Source organism: Pecten maximus, chromosome 3 (assembly GCF_902652985.1).
Source record: "Pecten maximus chromosome 3, xPecMax1.1, whole genome shotgun sequence".
In the NCBI taxonomy this organism is placed as follows: Eukaryota; Metazoa; Mollusca; class Bivalvia; order Pectinida; family Pectinidae; genus Pecten; species Pecten maximus.
In genome coordinates this window covers 27,750,591-27,768,928 of record NC_047017.1, presented here as the reverse complement: position 1 = coordinate 27,768,928, position 18,338 = coordinate 27,750,591, and positions in this window count along the sequence as shown.

Below are 18,338 nucleotides of genomic sequence, written 5' to 3'. Positions count from 1 at the left end.
AAAGGTAACAAACTGGTAACAAATTGTAGATATCACTACAGCTATATTTGTTAATGTGGGTGGTCGGGTGGCACAGTGGTAACACACTTGTCTTTCACTTAGGTGGCAGGGGCTCGATTCCCCTATCTGACGTGAAAAGGTATAGGGTCACCTGCCCGACCGCGTGGGTTTTCCCTGAGTAATCCAGGTTCCTCCCACAGTAAGATTCCTCGCGCGCTTCGATCCGGGCCAACAAGCGTGATTAATATAAGTTGATATAACTTGTTTCGCAATTGTTTTCAAATAAATAGTTTTGTTAATGTGTGGCTCGCAACAAAGAATAGGAAAATTTAAACTGATACATGTATATCGGTGAAACAACACACACGGATAAAAATTTTAATTACATTTAAAGGAGGCGTATTGTTAATTAAAATCGTATTTATGATGTGCGATTCCTGTAGAGCCACTAAGAATATACCATTAAGTACAAAAGAAAACCAGTAATGCAAGTGTGAATTGAAATTTGGCCGTTTTATTACCAAAAAACGACATGATGTACAATATCACAATAAATCATTCTACAATATAGACATCATACCGAATTATTGTAGGTGGGGTGCAAAAAACCGCCACATGGCAGAGATAGTAAGCTTTGAGTCGTATGTGTTCAAGCATTGCTAGCTCTCGCCAAACCCCACCCACGAAATCGTTTATATCATTAGCATTACGACAACGACAACAATTCATTAATGTTGTCAATAACGTATATTGACTTTTTAATAAAAAGTACAGTAATTATAATCACACCAGGATATCTCTATTGTTTAGGATAACAGTAGCCATTGTTTGTATTGCTGATATCATTACGTAAACAGATGGTCATTGTGTGTGGACTCCTGACATCATTGTCATGACAACTTAATGACCAATCATGTTACAAAGTGTAACAAGCGAACCTTTATGTGGAGACACACACCATTTGTCTAGTAACAGGAAATACGACAACTCTACCATTGAAGACAAGGGTTGAAGTAATTTATACACTTCTAGTCCGTTATAGAACATCATTTCGTTTAAAAGGGTGCTAAGCATATTCCATCTGTTAACACGTGTGACAATATTAGTATCACTCGTAGATAGTCGAAATCATATTTGTGATAAAAAAAGAAAGAAAAAAAAATACAGCAAAAGAAGAAAAGGTTTTTATACAGCTTATCGAGGTAGAAAATATAGCAGGTCTCTGGCTCACTCTGTGCATACCAAGATATCAACAGAGATTTAAACAAAACATCATTCTAATTCAAATCCCTAGATCAACGGCAAAGGGTAAACACGTTTTGTGTGAATCAGTGACCAACGTGATATCAATTACAGCCAAGTAATGTCATGTTCTCACATTGGAGAACTGGGGAAATGAAGACAACAGGTTTACTTGCTAGTACATGCATTTATTATTACACAAAGAAACAGATTATTTCTCAGTAAGGTAATGATATAATTAATTTCCATTCCTTTTTAACTACCTGTCGAATTGTAATAATCATAGAGAGTGGTGCAACTACGATGTTGTTTGGTCGCGGTAATCGGGTTATAATACACGGCTTGTTTATTTCACTTAAATTCATTTTAATAATCTGCCTATCTAGAACCTTTAATTTGAGTACTACGTCATATTTATCAAGCCCCAACAACCTCAATAAGGGAAAACAAACCCTGGATTTCTCACGCTGAACTACATTGGGCGAGCTTAAACACTTTACTTTTGAACTAAACTATGTTTCATCTGATTTGATTAATACATTCGTATAGGTATACATCATTTAGTAAAAAAAGAGCTTAAAAGAAACGTCAAGACAGCTGTCACTTAAGATGACGAGGCAGAACGCAGATAATCTTTCGATATGTATTATGATCGTGATCTATGACTGTTAAACAGATCGAGATTCCGCCATAAATAACTTCTCTAAGGGAGAAATCATATCAGGATGATCTATGCGTTATCTACATGTAATTACGTAATAATGTGTATTATGTCCTCTATCTTAGAAGCCGTAAAGCACCATCTGAAACGTTCAAGCTGATTGAAGCCATAACGCTCATTATAGTGTACAAGTTGTTGGAAATGTTAGAAGTAAAGATTGAGGTATTTAGGGAATGCATTGCTCAAGACGGCAAGTGCGGTCAAAAGGGACAGAACATTTCTTGCTTTCAAATGGCAAAATGTATACTATCTATCTAATCGCATGAACGCAAGATAAACCCCATTGAGTGAGAGATAGAAAGATATAGACTAAACAGAAAGAGACATATATAATAGCAAATGTATTTATATCGTTAGTGATAATAATATACGCTAGTGTATTCAGAGAAAACAAAGGAGAAAAGTGAATCACTATGAAGGAGATTATAAAGACGTTGTCCTTAGTGTACCGAGTGACGGAGTTGTCCAGACGGTAAACACAGAGAAGATGACTGCTATCCCAGACAGGTCACATACTCTAGATGTGTGCACCGTAAGAGAAAGTAGGTGACAAATGCTTCACGGCCAGTATTTAGACGTTATGCATGGCAATAGCTTAAAACATGTGAGCTGATGTTAAATTGTATCCCTGTATTAGCAGACCCGATTATGTGTTTGGTGTCATGGTACACGGATATGGTGTTTACCTGTTGGTCGTAACTTACTCTATATATATCAGCCGTTTATCTCGGTTTTTAATTAAAAAAGGAGAATCTCACCCTTACCACCAAATTATATAATAAGCTTCTCCCACCTGCGGTGCTATCATATCCACGGTTGATTTGATAATTATTGACTTGTTCTCAATATTGCTTAATATTTACACTTGCCTTGTCTCTAGATGAAGCTTACAAAATCCAATGTGTGTAGTTATCGATGTTCTCGCGTTGTGATCAGGCTTGCGCAAGAATACCAGAGACAAATGTAAACAGAACTACTTGTCTAAAAATCACCAGCGCTTGAAAAAAAAAAAACCACAAGAAAACAACAAAACGTTTACGATGCAGCATTTAAAAATGTAAAAGAGTATCCTCATTTAAGAAAAAAATATACATTTCTGGCAGTAATTTATCTAAAAATAACTATAAAATATGAAAAAATTGACTTTGTTTCAAGGTGACATGAAATAGGAATTGTGTAGTCTTCAACCGTTATTGACATGGATCCGGCTGCGGAAGATTCTTTAGGAATTTTCTACGTCAGCCGGGTTAAACAGGAGCATAGTACTGGAAACATTGAGACTTTCACTGAATCGAGTTAGAAAGGGCACTATCAGTCTGACGACCATGAAATGCAACCTCTCGAGACCTCAAAGGTCTCGCCACTATTTGTTACTCGTAAATACAGAGTATAGCTGTGCGAAGCATGCACTATCCATTCTGTGGTTTGACAAGGGTCCGTTTGGATCTTTCTGTAGTTTGACAAGGGTCCGTTTGGATCTTTCTGAAGTTTGACAAGGGTCCGTTTGGATCTTTCTGAAGTTTGACAAGGGTCCGTTTGGATCTTTCTGTAGTTTGACAAGGGTCCGTTTGGATCTTTCTGTAGTTTGACAAGGGTCCGTTTGGATCTTTCTGTAGTTTGACAAGGGTCTGTTTGGATCTTTCTGTAGTTTGACAAGGGTCCGTTTGGATCTTTCTGAAGTTTGACAAGGGTCCGTTTGGATCTTTCTGTAGTTTGACAAGGGTCCGTTTGGATCTTTCTGTAGTTTGACAAGGGTCCGTTTGGATCTTTCTGTAGTTTGACAAGGGTCCGTTTGGATCTTTCTGTAGTTTTACAGCGGTCCGGTTGAATATTTCGGTAGTTTTAACATGCGTCCGTTTGGATAAATCTCTTTAGTTTTATAAGTGTCCATATGTATCGAACAATGGTCCCCATACAAATATGTCCAAATGTCAAACAACAGACCCCATACAGATGTGTCCATATGTCAAACAACAGTCCCCATACAGATGTGTCCATATGTCAAACAATGGTCCCCACACAGATATGTCCATATGTCAAACAACAGTCACAATGCAGATTTGCCCATATGTCAAACAATGGTCCCCATACCGATTTGTCCATATGTATTGAGGAATGTCCAGCTAGTGTAAAATGAAAAACATAACCTAGACAGGAATGACGTCAATGGAGAAGACTAGGACCATAAATAAGAACGCTATCCTTAATTTGACGCCTGGCATTCACTGAATGTCATAACCCACAGCTCAGGAATATAATAATGCATGCCGGTCGGCCATGACAGCTCAAGTCAACCATCAAGCTTCTCACAGCGAATTCATTCCCATGCGTTGTTCAATTCAATTCAATTTACTTTTGTAAGTTTTATAACTTATTGGATAACAATAGACACTCACTCTTCATTGTTACACACGATCATACACGCTACAAAATCGTTCTTGATACCATCATTCTAAAGAACAATTATAACCTTGTGTTCTAATTAACACGATACAACACAATCATAGTATTTTATATAAACACACGTCGATGTAAAAACTTAATTCCTTGGATTTGATACAATAAGACAGAGTAAAAACAGTTGTTATATATACACATTCTAATTAAGATGTGATCATAATTAACTCCTTCCTACGCTTACTGTTAAATGTTTTCCTAACACATTATATTATTTTATATTTCCAACTTTGTATAATTGAATGAGTTTAAATATACTAAGATTATTGAAGTGATACGATTTAAATAAATTGATACAGATGTCTGTGTAACATTGTACATTTTTCTAATAATGAAAATCATCGTTTATATCATTATCATGGCATGCAAGTATCTGCCTTCTCTTTATACAGCTCTTTATCGCCCACGTTCTATTGCTAGATTGTGTACAGATAAAGGGACCTTAGAAATGAGTTTATTTAATTAAAATCTACTGGTTTACGTAGGCGTAGCTGAAGTTTAATACTTTCAACAAGATGTTGATATAAAATTCCTTAAGATGATGACTCATTATTATAAAACATTCCTGATGAAAGTTGTCAAATAATCGTTGTTTGTAAACGATACTAAATAAAATATCAGAACTGTTGCTGGTATCTTCAAATTGGTCACGTTCTAAATTAAGGTATAAAGGTCAGTAGTTCCACCATATCACCATAATGCGAGTTTTAGTACACAATGATCAGAACATGTTAGTTTTATGTACACTATTTAAAAATTCTATGTTTTCTGAGTTTAACTTAGTTCAATATATAAAACAGCAGTATATGTTGATTTCCTTAGGCTTAGCAATGACGTCATAAATGCTACATGAGGTTTCTCAATTCCTTGGGCTTTGTGATATCGCCTGAATTCAGAACCATACATTAAAATGTTATTTGCATATATAAATATCAAAAACAGAGATATTACATATATAAAACTTCTTACTGAAAATATTATCAACAGCAAGTAACGCTTTTCGTCACCATTGAATTTTAATGCAAGAGCTAGGTAATTAAATTCATCCACTATCTCAATTTCCTCATTTACATAGAACCATTTCTCCTCCGTACGTATTAGTAAAACATCGCTCCTAAAGATGACTATTTTTGTTCTATTACGTTAACAATTAAACTCTTAAACTTAAATTTTCTACTACACTCCTTAAGCTGTACAGAACATTTTCTGTAAATCATCTGATGTTTAAATAGAATAACTATGCCATCTGTATACATAAGTAAAAAGATGTTGATAGTTCGGATTGATAAACAATTATCTAAATTTCTAAATCATTAACGAATAAGAAAGATAAAAGGGGTGACAATATTTCTCCTTGAAACCACACATTTAAAGAAATCAGTTAGAAACTTTTGAATTTAACACATATTACATTGCCATACACAATTATCATAATTAAAATAACCTGTATCCTTCCGTAATCACTGGGAGATGAGGGTTAAACCACAGTATAGGTAGTTTCCCCGTTTCCTTGTAGAATACTACACTCGTATATACTGTCAATATGAAGTGACGTAAACGTTTTTTTATTTTTTTTATTTCTATCTGATATTATCATATAAATAAAAAGTAATAAATACATAATTGTACATTGATTAACTGACTAACAGAAATCTGGGGTTGTTAATTGGTTTATCTCACACTACTTGGCGTTAACATTTAAATGATGACAGCATGTCCTGGTTGCTGTTGTACCTGTACGTGGTTTATAAAGATACATCCTGGTATATGACGTTCAAGAAAAGAAATATTTCCAACAAAACGCCATGAGGTTGACCGAAAGGACAATGGCAGAGACTTTTTTATAATTTATTTTTTGACCGAAAGAAGAGTGATGGGAGTCATTCTAAGTTGCTCCCATCCTAAGTAGTTAATGCTTTAGAGGCTGCCACGTATAAATTGTTCATAGTCAAAAGAATGTACTGGTAAAGGAGATATACAAAATGTATAATGTATTATATTCTCAAGCTGAAACTTCTAGAACCACAAATTGGGCAAAACTAGTTAAAGTGTTGTTGGGTACTCATGGCTTTGGTTATGTTTGTCTGGAACAGGGAGTTGGAGATGTCAACGTTTTTTTTTTAATTTATTCCAAACAAGAGTTCGGGACATATCCATACAAGAATGTATCATAACCGCATGTCTCGTCACAATATTGTGTATAAAGTATCATTACTGATAATTACCGCATGTCTCGTCACAATATTGTGTATAAAGTATCATTACTGATAATTACCGCATGTCTCGTCACAATATTGTGTATAAAGTATCACAATCTAATTAAAATTAGACTTGTAATTTCCGTTCCTCTACGATAGACTGCAATACAAGATCTAACGATGCCCCGTAGGAGTTCATCTCAGCATGACCTTTGAGCTCAGCCAATCAGCGCGTCGCCTATGAAATTTTCGGTGTGATTTCATTATTCGGAAGTATAAATACTTACCTAACGTTCCCGAGGTATTCCGATGGTCGATAGCAACGGTAAACAACATGGCTTCCCCCATTCCACCTCACCGAGAACACTTCAACAGATTTATATTTTTACAAACGCGTGCTGCCTGTGAGATTTTTCATTAATCATACAAAAGAGAGAGACAGTGAGGACAGCAGCGTCGTGTAAAAATAGTTTGGTAGGGAATAACGTGTACGGTAACGGTTTTCGAAATCCAGTTGGCAACACAGTCCATCCTGTTGACTAAGAAAATATATAGGCCTTATCGTTTTCTGTTCTTCTTTCAATGTAACGCCCAGGGATTAGCAACTTTTTTTTATTATCGTAGCCATTTGAGTTGTCTACCAAAGTTTGTGAAATTTTGCGTATTTCAAATCAAGCGCTGATTTGAGTCTCCAATACTAAGGAGACGCAACCGAAGGCTCGTATAAGGCTGTTTGTCATTGGTTGACTGATGACGTCATTGAACAATTAGCATTGGCTTATATCTAAAGCTCAAAGGTCATGCTGAGATGACCTCCTACGGGGTGTTGTTAGATCTTGTATTGCAGTGTATCGTAGAGGAACGGAAATTACAAGGCTAATTTTAATTAGATTGAAAGTATCATTACTGATAATTACCGCATGTCTCGTCACAATATTGTGTATAAAGTATCATTACTGATAATTACCGCATGTCTCGTCACAATATTGTGTTTAAAGTATCATTACTGATAATTACCGCATGTCTCGTCACAATATTGTGTTTAAAGTATCATTACTGATAATTACCGCATGTCTCGTCACAATATTGTGTATAATGTATCATTACTGATTATATAACCACATGTCTCGTCACAATAGTGTGTATAATGTATCATTACTGATTATATTACCGCATGTCTCGTCACAATATTGTGTTTAAAGTATCATTACTGATAATTATCGCATGTCTCGTCACAATATTGTGTATAATGTATCATTACTGATTATATAACAGCATGTTTCGTCACAATATTGTGTATAATATATTGTTACAACATATTACTAAGATTTTTAAACTTGATCACATAAAGGTGAGTTATCTCCCCTATATATTTCATCACGTTGCCCTATCAGCGATCCAAGGGGAAATAACGTTTACAAGCTGTACGTAAAAATGTTGATCTGACGTTCGATTGGAAATCTTGTTCCCGACAGACAGCATTTTATGTTTCATATCCCATTAAAACGTTAACTTAGAAAAATCAAAATGGCCCTAAATGAATTTTGATGTATACATGTGTACCAATATAAGTACTAAAACGATGAATGATGCCTTGTCACCATGACCTATGCTGGCCTCTGATGACCTCTCCAAACAGAATCAATATTGTTTTCCCCTGTAACCCTATATTTTCCCATAAATTATTCATAGGATTGTCACGAGATGACTTATGTCTGATTGGATTATATTTAGACGTGTGCACGCACCTGTTGGTGACGTGTGCTGCAATCAGACGGCCGGAACTACTTCCGGGTCTCAATCACTCACAGAAAACTGCCTTGGGCAATGAAGCTGTCATCTGTAGCAATGGCAGCATGTTACTGTCAGTAATACCCTACTTATCGTCAGCATTCCAGTAAAACATCTGTGTCTAAGGGTAGTTAATTATCATCAGGACCAACTGCATCACGGGTAGATGTTGACAACATTCCAGTTATAAGGGTAGATAATCATGGCTAGGACCAGCTGTGTCACGGGTAGATGTTGAGATGCTGACAACATTCCAGATTTAAGGGTAGATAATCACCATTAGGACTAGCTGCATCACGGGTAAATGTTGATCCAGTTATAAGGGTAGATAATCACCATTATGACTAGCTGCATCACGGGTAAATGTTGATCCAGTTATAAGGGTAGATAATCACCATTAGGACTAGCTGCATCACGGGTAAATGTTGATCCAGTTATAAGGGTAGATTATCACCATTAGGACCAGCTATGAACGATCTAGAATTGTGCGAAAGAATTAAGATGATACGTATGTAGCTTCATCATGTTTGTCGTGTTCGTGAATGTTGTCTTTTTCACACCAATGATCGCTAAAGACGACTTATTTGGCAAACTTACCGGTGAGGCAGTAATAAATGGTCGCCTTACCGCCAAAAACACAACCGGAAGATTACTTATATAATATTTCTATTCTCACTCACACACAACGGCCTTGATGGTGAATTACGCTACAATTTCAAAAATCAAAACTCAAAAATTGAAAACAATCAAATTTTACATATTGCCTCCTGATATTTCTATAAAATTGGTGTTCTTTGATAACTTTACATGCACATATATTCTATGATAAAATAGTATGTGTGACTCTATAAAGAAGAAAATGTGGCAAACATATTTTGCTTAAATGTATCATACAAACGTTGTTTCACACCGGAAAACTATTTACACGCAATATTTTGCTTAATATACAAAACATCTATTATTTCTAATTAAACCATGCATCCAATTTTCCTAATTATAAAATACATCCCACATTCCTTATTATACCACACATGCAATATTCCTAATCATACCACACATGCAATATTCCTAATTATACCACACATGCAATATTCCTAATTATACAATACATCCCACATCTCTAAATATACCATACATCCCACATCTCTAATTATACCATACATCCCACATCTCTAATTATACCACACATCCCACATCTCTAATTATACCACACATCCCACATCTCTAAATATACCATACATCCCACATCTCTAATTATACAATACATCCCACATCTCTAATTATACCATACATCCCACATCTCTAATTATACCACACATCCCACATCTCTAAATATACCATACATCCCACATCTCTAATTATACCACACATCCCACATCTCTAATTATACCATACATCCCACATCTCTAATTATACAATACATCCCACATCTCTAATTATACATACATCCCACATCTCTAATTATACCACACATCCCACATCTCTAATTATACCATACATCCCACATCTCTAATTATACAATACATCCCACATCTCTAATTATACAATACTACATCTCTAATTATACAATACATCCCACATCTCTAATTATACAATACATCCCACATCTCTAATTATGCCATACATCCCACATCTCTAATTATACAATACATCCCACATCTCTAATTATACCATACATCCCACATCTCTAATTATACAACACATCCCACATCTCTAATTATACAATACATCCCACATCTCTAATTATGCCATACATCCCACATCTCTAATTATACCATACATCCCACATCTCTAATTATACCATACATCCCGCATCTCTAATTATACCACACATCCCACATCTCTAATTATACAATACATCCCACATCTCTAACGTTAATTATACAATTCATCCCACATTCCCAGCAAAAGTCATTCCCATTATCCCCATTTTCACACTGGCCACCTAGTTTTTACAAATAGATTTTGTTTTGATTCACATTTATTGAACAAGTTCGCATATCTACTTTGAAGAATACAACTGTGTGATGTTAAGAGTTTGTACCAGTATTTAAAAACTAATGATAGAAATGTCATATTTACATTACCAACCCGAAGAAAATGTTCCAGAATATCTAAACTTACTAATTATTAAAAATGGATACCTTCCAACTTACCATATAACACCTCACAACGTGTTGTTTTTTTCACTGCAAGCATGTTTAACAGAAATCTAGAAGTATTGTTTTAATATCTGGCGACTTGTACATACCCCTCACTTCACGGTCATATTCAGCAATACAATACTGTACTAGATATTATGCGACTAGATGTTTATGTGCAGTATGAAAATTGCTATCATATTTTAATATGATACCAAGGTCATCGAATTTACCAACAACCTAGATGAATTCTTCTATATAATTCCTTCTTACAATATCATTCAATATTTTTTATTATTTTTTTCTGAAAACCATTGTTTTAGTTATATCAGTGTAATCTGACAGAGTATTTAACGTGGCTTAAACGTGCATCATTTTCTGAAATCAAAACTATGTCATCTGCATACAACACGAACATACAGAAAGATATATATAAATAATAATTCATGTTATTCTGTATGTTTAATCCCTTTATTAAAATAATCTTTTTTTCTTTGCAATAATTAACATGCGTAAAATCTGAGAAAAAATTTCCTTGTAAGACTCGAGACATGTTATCGAACAAAATCAGAATAGTTGACATCTAATACGGTACTTGGCTTATTATTGTTATACAACGACATCAGTGTTTTAATAAATTTTTCTTCCCAGTTTAGATATTTAAAGCCACCACATTTGCCTATCTGTAGAGGCAAAGTATTTTTGTTTGTCTTATTATTTTACTACTATTTCTTTCAGTTAAGCATTGATGTCATTTTTTTTTTTAGTTTCATCGGGGTATGAAACAAATTTTGTTTGCAAACTTCTGTAAGAATCCGCGTAGCGGATTCTTACAGAAGTTTGCAAACAAAATTTGTTTCATACCCCGATGAAACTAAAAAATAATTGACATCAACGCTTATAATTAATTTATGAAAATGATTTTGTTATTTCAAACATGTTTTATGTACAATTTTACTGGTTTTAAATGGGATTCATTTTCTCAAATCAATACGCAACGTCAATTGTCGTATTGTGACGTCACATTTTTCGCGCCATTCTCGGAATTTCTTTCATAGAAGAATGAAAAGAATTTTTCGACCAATCAGATTTGAGTATTTACCATGAAAACAAAGAAAAATTAATTATTAATCAAATACAGTGCAAAAACTCGGTGTTTATACATTGTATGTACCAGCGGATTCAATATCCAAGGACTTGTTGCCATTATCATTTTTTTTTCATAAGAGATGTCGACTATTGACGGAACAAGGAACAACAGAAGGTTTCGAGAGATGAGGGTGATGAAGACCATGGAAAGTTCTATGCTTGACATCATGATCTCATTTGGAACTATTCTATTTATATATTTTTGCGATATGAAGCCAGGTGTGTTCGATATTCTATTTATATATTTTTGCGATATGAAGCCAGGTGTGTTCGATGCTTGTTGATATGTCTAATGGTTTCGTTGTCACCATACCATTTCCTTGTACTTTTTCAAGATTCTCCATGTAAATCTTTTATCAAAATTTCCCTTTTCTGATAGTAACCTTCCTGCTTCCCTCACATATCGTTTTATTTGTCAGATTTGACGGGCATTCTAGGGTTTCCATGAAAAAACACTTGCTAGATATCGACTGCCAACCGAAAAGTTATTGCTATCTTTTCTTGAGTTATTGTCAATTAAAATATAACGTGTATAATTCTCTTGCAAAGATTATTGTAAAGGAGAGTCAGTCGTAATGTAGTCATATGTGTTGTTATTGAGGATCAGAAGGTATATTGTGACTAACCATGAATGACGAGGCAATCGTTTCCCCATTGATTTAATTAAGCGGTTAAAATTACTTTTATTTTACGCAATTAAATCTCGTCAAATTTCTATATTTGGGATTGTTGGTTTACAAAAATGATCTATATGAATCACCTGTGACGTCTGGTACGACATTCCTATCGCAGTATAACTCAAATCATCCCCTTCCATTCCCTCAGCTCTACTTCATGAACAACACTTACCACCATGGTAGTTGGAATTTTACATGTTGTACTGTTCATCTGATTGACAATTCCAATAATGTTCGTCCCAGATCATAAGGAATTGTTCAATATTGAAATTTATCTTATCAGTGCATATAATTAATAAAGTTTATGAGTAATTTGAGGTGTCAAAGTCTTTACCTTGACCACATGACAGCGCATCACTGTCACGGAAAGTGATTAAACCCATACATAATGACGCTGTACATTACAAACCGCATGCAATTCGAGCACTTCTTAATCTTTACCTCGTAAACAATGTATCTACGTATCAATACATAAAGGTTTTACATCTGCTACGTCACACGCAGGTGTGCAGTAGAGTAGGATAGTAACAAGTCGCTGTTATGATTGTACAAGTGTCAGAACTGCAATTTTGCGATGTTAAAAAAAGGTAATTATCAAAATGATATTTAAAATACGACACGTAATCACACTGTAAATGTTTCGAATCAATCTAAATATACCATTGATCAGATGATCTAAACAATTTCGTAGCACTGTCTTGATTTTGCATCGATGTATTCCAGATGGTTGTACATATCCGCAATGACAAGCTCTGTCACATTTCAGATGCTATGTAATCATTACATATATATATATATATCACATATTTCACAGACATAAATTAGATTATCGATATATGTATTCTGTCATGTCAGTGAAATAGTTGATATTCTGCGGGAACCCAGTCAATTTTCATCTATTTTTAACTTCATTTGTACAGCGAAAAACTTTTAAAATATATGCGTTGGGAAAGTGCGGGAATCAGTGGCACACTCTTTGACGTCACGCTTGATTTCAATATAGAACCATTCTGAATAGACTGCTCAGTTCAATAAAATATCAGGATTTTCTGTTTGTCCTTTAAAGCTGTGTTTCCAAAGCTGTTATCTATTGATTATACAATTGACTAGCAAATTCGTGGAATCTTTCCCGACATATAGGTAACCATTTTTGCGGTTAGGAGTAAACATGTCATTATAACTTGACTTGAGAATGATAAATTATGTTGAGCCATAATGTATTGCTTGAAACTCGAAGGAAATACAAAGCCTTATACAGAAGTTAGATGTGTTATTGAACATGTATTAAGAGATTTTTAAACTGATTTCTCATCTGCCATAACCAAAACCCTATCAAAAATTTGGCTGAGCCCTTTACACATTGAATCCTGTTCCTAAGTTTGAAGACATGCTGGAAATATTTGGGAGAAGTATTCAACGGCAAGTAACAATGTTTTTCATAAATCAAGGGACGATAACTCTGTTACTAAGTTTGATGATAATCGGATTCATATTTGTTGGAGTTATTGCAGGAAACAACAGAAAACAATCTATCTTTGTCGTGATTTAAGGGTCATAACTTTGCAAAATAACTCTCGAACAATCAAGCTTGGCCTAGCCCTTTAACGTCGTTACCAAGTTTGAAGAAAATCCTTTAACATTTGTCGTAGTTATTGCACAGAAAAGAAAGCTTGACAGACGAACAGAATGACGGACGGACAAACCCAAAAGTAATATCTCCCGTTTTGGTGAAAGCGGGCGATAAAAACTGTAATGTACACTGAAAAGGTGCACCAAAATAACCTCTTATTCTACTCTCGCTTCGTTTTAATCTGCACTGAAAATTAGCCAGGCAGGCTCCGATTTTGGTAATCAACGAAATGTCTCAAGCCAATCAAATCTGCCAAATAAAAATAAAGCGGTACCCTTTATAAGCGAATCAGGTCTTGGACCTGTGTTGTATGGATAAGTCAATAATTGGGTTCAGTGGGGAGTTATCTCTCTTGACGTCACTAGGGGCGAACTGAACTGACATTCAGTTATTTGTTTCGACGGGAAAGAAGTCATTGGAATCTTGCCGTGTCGGAAACGAGAATTCAAACACTATTCCCGCGGTACACGATTTCAAGGGGATATGATTGACTGGAAATATAGCTTATGCACATGTGTTATGGTTAGGGGAGCTGTGCCCTTATCAAACAATATAGAACTTATCAGACCATAATCTCTCACAATTCCCATTGGTGTAGTGATGATATAAATGAAGACAAAGCCTTGTAAGAGCGCAGCTATCTGTAATCATGCTCATTGGTCGGCCGGCATCATGACCCAATAATTACAGTAGCCCGGTATTTTAGCTAGCTTATATTTAAGTACGTATCAATATGAAATGTTTTAATCTTGATTCAACGGAACTTCTCGGTCAATACAGCTGAATTACCACATATGTAACTTAGATAATTTCATATGTTCATTTATTACATTTTTACCAGTGAAATATCAAAAATTATTCATTCTATAAAAGTGATATTTTTATATATTTTTCACTAGTGAAAAATATCACTTTTGCTGATTTGACCAATCAAATTAATGATTAGAAAATACAAAAATAATTGACCAATCAGAAAGCCCGACATATATGTCAGCACCTGGACAGGGGGAACTACTTTTTTGTTAACAAATTATCGCTGTAGGCCTAGTTAGCATACGGGGTGCGCACTCGTGAAAAATATCAAAATATTAGCCTCACTCGTGAAATATATTTGGTATTACTGAAGACACTGTTAGATATCCTCTATATATTATGTCCATGTATTGTATGATTTCGAGTCCAGTGAAGAGATTAAATCCTGTACTTAAAATATACTTAACCCAACCCAACTTACCTTAATACCCGTACAAGTTAGGAACACCCTCTGAAAATTGAGACAGTCCCGACTTCTCTAGTACGAGTGATCCCATCCTGTACCATCAGTACCTAATTTGAACTTCTAGTGCATGACCTTGAGATACTTACCTTCATTGACTTCGAATTAAAGATGGTCATAATATAGGTGGTGTATCCACGATGACATTTACAAGCATAGATATAAGTTCATGGTGTCAAGTGACAACGTATTAAGTGAGATCTAAAGATAACTAAATACAGAACTATATCAATGTCTGGATTTATGAATTCTGAAAATGAATTCTGAAATTTGATCAAAATATTTTTATCAATATAATTATTTTTAAAATTGCAGTAACTTATATCACCCAGTTAGGATAGAGTCTTTAATTTGGAATATTTGTTTAATTATATGGTAGACAGTCAAATGCACACTCTGTTATAAAAGGAATGAAAACTCCAAGGTGTTTGTTTTTTGCTCATATATTTACGATGTATATGTATATATAAACATATGCTGAATCTTATGTTAGTGTAAGCTACTGTAAGAGCTGTTAGTGTTTACACAATATGGTTTTAAGTAGGTTTACAATATTCAAAAGGTGTTAGGCTCGCACGGTAACCATGTACAGAATCAGACCATTAATATCATTTGAAACGTATTTTAAGAAGAAAACAGCAAAAACACTTAAAATTTGTCAAACAGGAAGTAATTAAACAAGTTATGTCCGTGAGACCATAAATCATGGCCATGTAGTATTACTACAACGGTAAAATGTACAGAAACATGACAACATAATAAATATTTTGAATAGTTATTTAACAGGAAACACACAGAATAATTAGCAAAATTTTAAAAGTTGCATCAATTAGGTTACACTGATGTATATTTTTACTGTTTTATGAACTATAACTAGAATTATTCATCTTCTACCACAAAAAGAGAGCTTGGACTCTCAGCAATAGTACATGTATGCTATACAATCACTCATTTAAAGTTGCTATTTAACTGTGTGTTTAGTTCATAATTAATGGTGATGTATGTTTATAATTGCTAAGTCGATTAGCCCGGACGGTAACTATGCACGGTTTTGATCATATTAGAGTGAAGTTAGTAGTTTTATTAGTTTCAATAAGAAGCTTAGGTTAGTTGAAGGAAATGTTAAATGGAACTTACAGTTGACTATGTGTTATTGAGGTTTGGCTTGTCTTGGTTCTTTGTGGTGGGTTCACTGTATCAAACCCACACCGACACTGTATCACAACCACACCGACACTGGATGTATGGTTTATTCACTTTTTGTTAAGAGGATCACAACATGAATGCGTTTGATTTCAATATGCTAATATTTCCACACTATAGTTCTAAACTTAGAACATTCAAAAGAAGTACATTTACGAAATAACTTTCACAGCCATCATTTGTATTCCAAGCTCAAAATATTCTGACTAATAAAAGGAATGGAAATTTAATACAAAAATCAAGTGTCGTCAGTGTGGAAAAGGCACGGAAGAGTTCAACAAATCAATATCAAGGACATTATCAAAGAAAACCTTATCCGTTCAATCTCGGAAGAAAGGATACGTGAGGTCGCATTGTAGACTATTTGGCGAAGTCGGTCTTCATTTACTAGAATCTGTGGATTCCGTTTAAAATCAGGATCGTCTCCAATTCCTCCTGTTGGCTTTACCCTAGATAAGGCAACACATAAAACGCATAATTGTTGTCAATGCTACAGCCATGTCGAAGTCTTTCCAGATTAGAACAGTATACATTGGTATAACCTCCACCCACCTCAGAGTTATACAACAGATCAGTGATCGTTCATCAACTAGCAAGCCTGCTTACCCGTCACAATCCTTCTAATATAGTTGGATATTTTTTTTCTTATGGAGGAGAGAACTCTTTCGTCGCCCGGGCGTTTGTTGGTAAATTTAGGAAACTGCAGTGTTACACCTGAAATAAGGTTGGCACTATTTCCTGTGGGACAAAGCACTTGGACGCATTTGTTGCTGTTGAACAATTGTCTAATACTTCTAACCGATTATTTAATTAAGAAGCCTTTACCAGATCCTGCTGTTCCTGTGACAAAAAGTGTCAAAGGTTCGACATGTGAAGGATCTGTTAGCAGCTTTGGAAGCCTATCCATGACTAGATTAAAAGCAAACTTTTGTTCAGATTTCATAGATGATGAATTAACGTCAGGGAGAACAGGGTAATGGTCATTGATTTTTTCCGTTGCTTTTACTTCATGCAGAAAACATATATTATCATGATATGGAAGAGATTCCTCACTCCAGTCATGGCAAAGCCCTCCATCATCATATTGAACTCCCAGTGAAATGTCGGTGTAGTCTGGATTTCGTATTAATGGTGTCATCCATTCGGGTTGTTTTGGTCTTCCTGGGCTATTTCAATGTCTTCGCCATCAGATTAATTTTCTTCGCCAGGAGGATGATGTCGTTTGATACGATGTCTTGACTTTTGTCAGAAGACAGGCAATTGTGCATCAATTGGGTCAAACTTTCAGCGTTTCACTTATGGACGTCAATAGATCTCCAGTCTGGAAAAGTCTACAGCTAGTGGCCAAGAAGTTCAAATTGCACTGCCTGAAATAACTGGAATTTTTCTGGATTTGCAAATAAAGCCTTACCAGGGACGCTATTATTCATTCGGACCCTGGAGGTATACAGTTTGTATATCAAAGGGTGATTGTTTATCGTGACGAATGATCCCGTTCTTTCAGGTACCCTTGGTCTTGGAAATTCTTGTCGCTGCCAGAAGGCGTCTACATTAAAAACTGGGCACATAACTTCACGAAAGTAAAGTTGTGTCTGAAGATCAAATAAATGGGCTGTGAGGTGGGTGTTTGCTGGTAGCACTGAAAAGAGTGCTTCTATCAGTCAGGTCAACTAGTTTCCCTACTGTTTCCACGTGTATATCTGCAGGAGTCTTCGCAAGGGTTTAAAGTGAAATTCGACACAGCTTCAAGCAAAAGGAAATGCTGACAAACCCCTTCTTTCATTTATCAGGAATTGTATAAGGCTCGGCGTTCCGTTGAGCTTTGAGTCCAGTAATGAGACGTGCATCGCAGA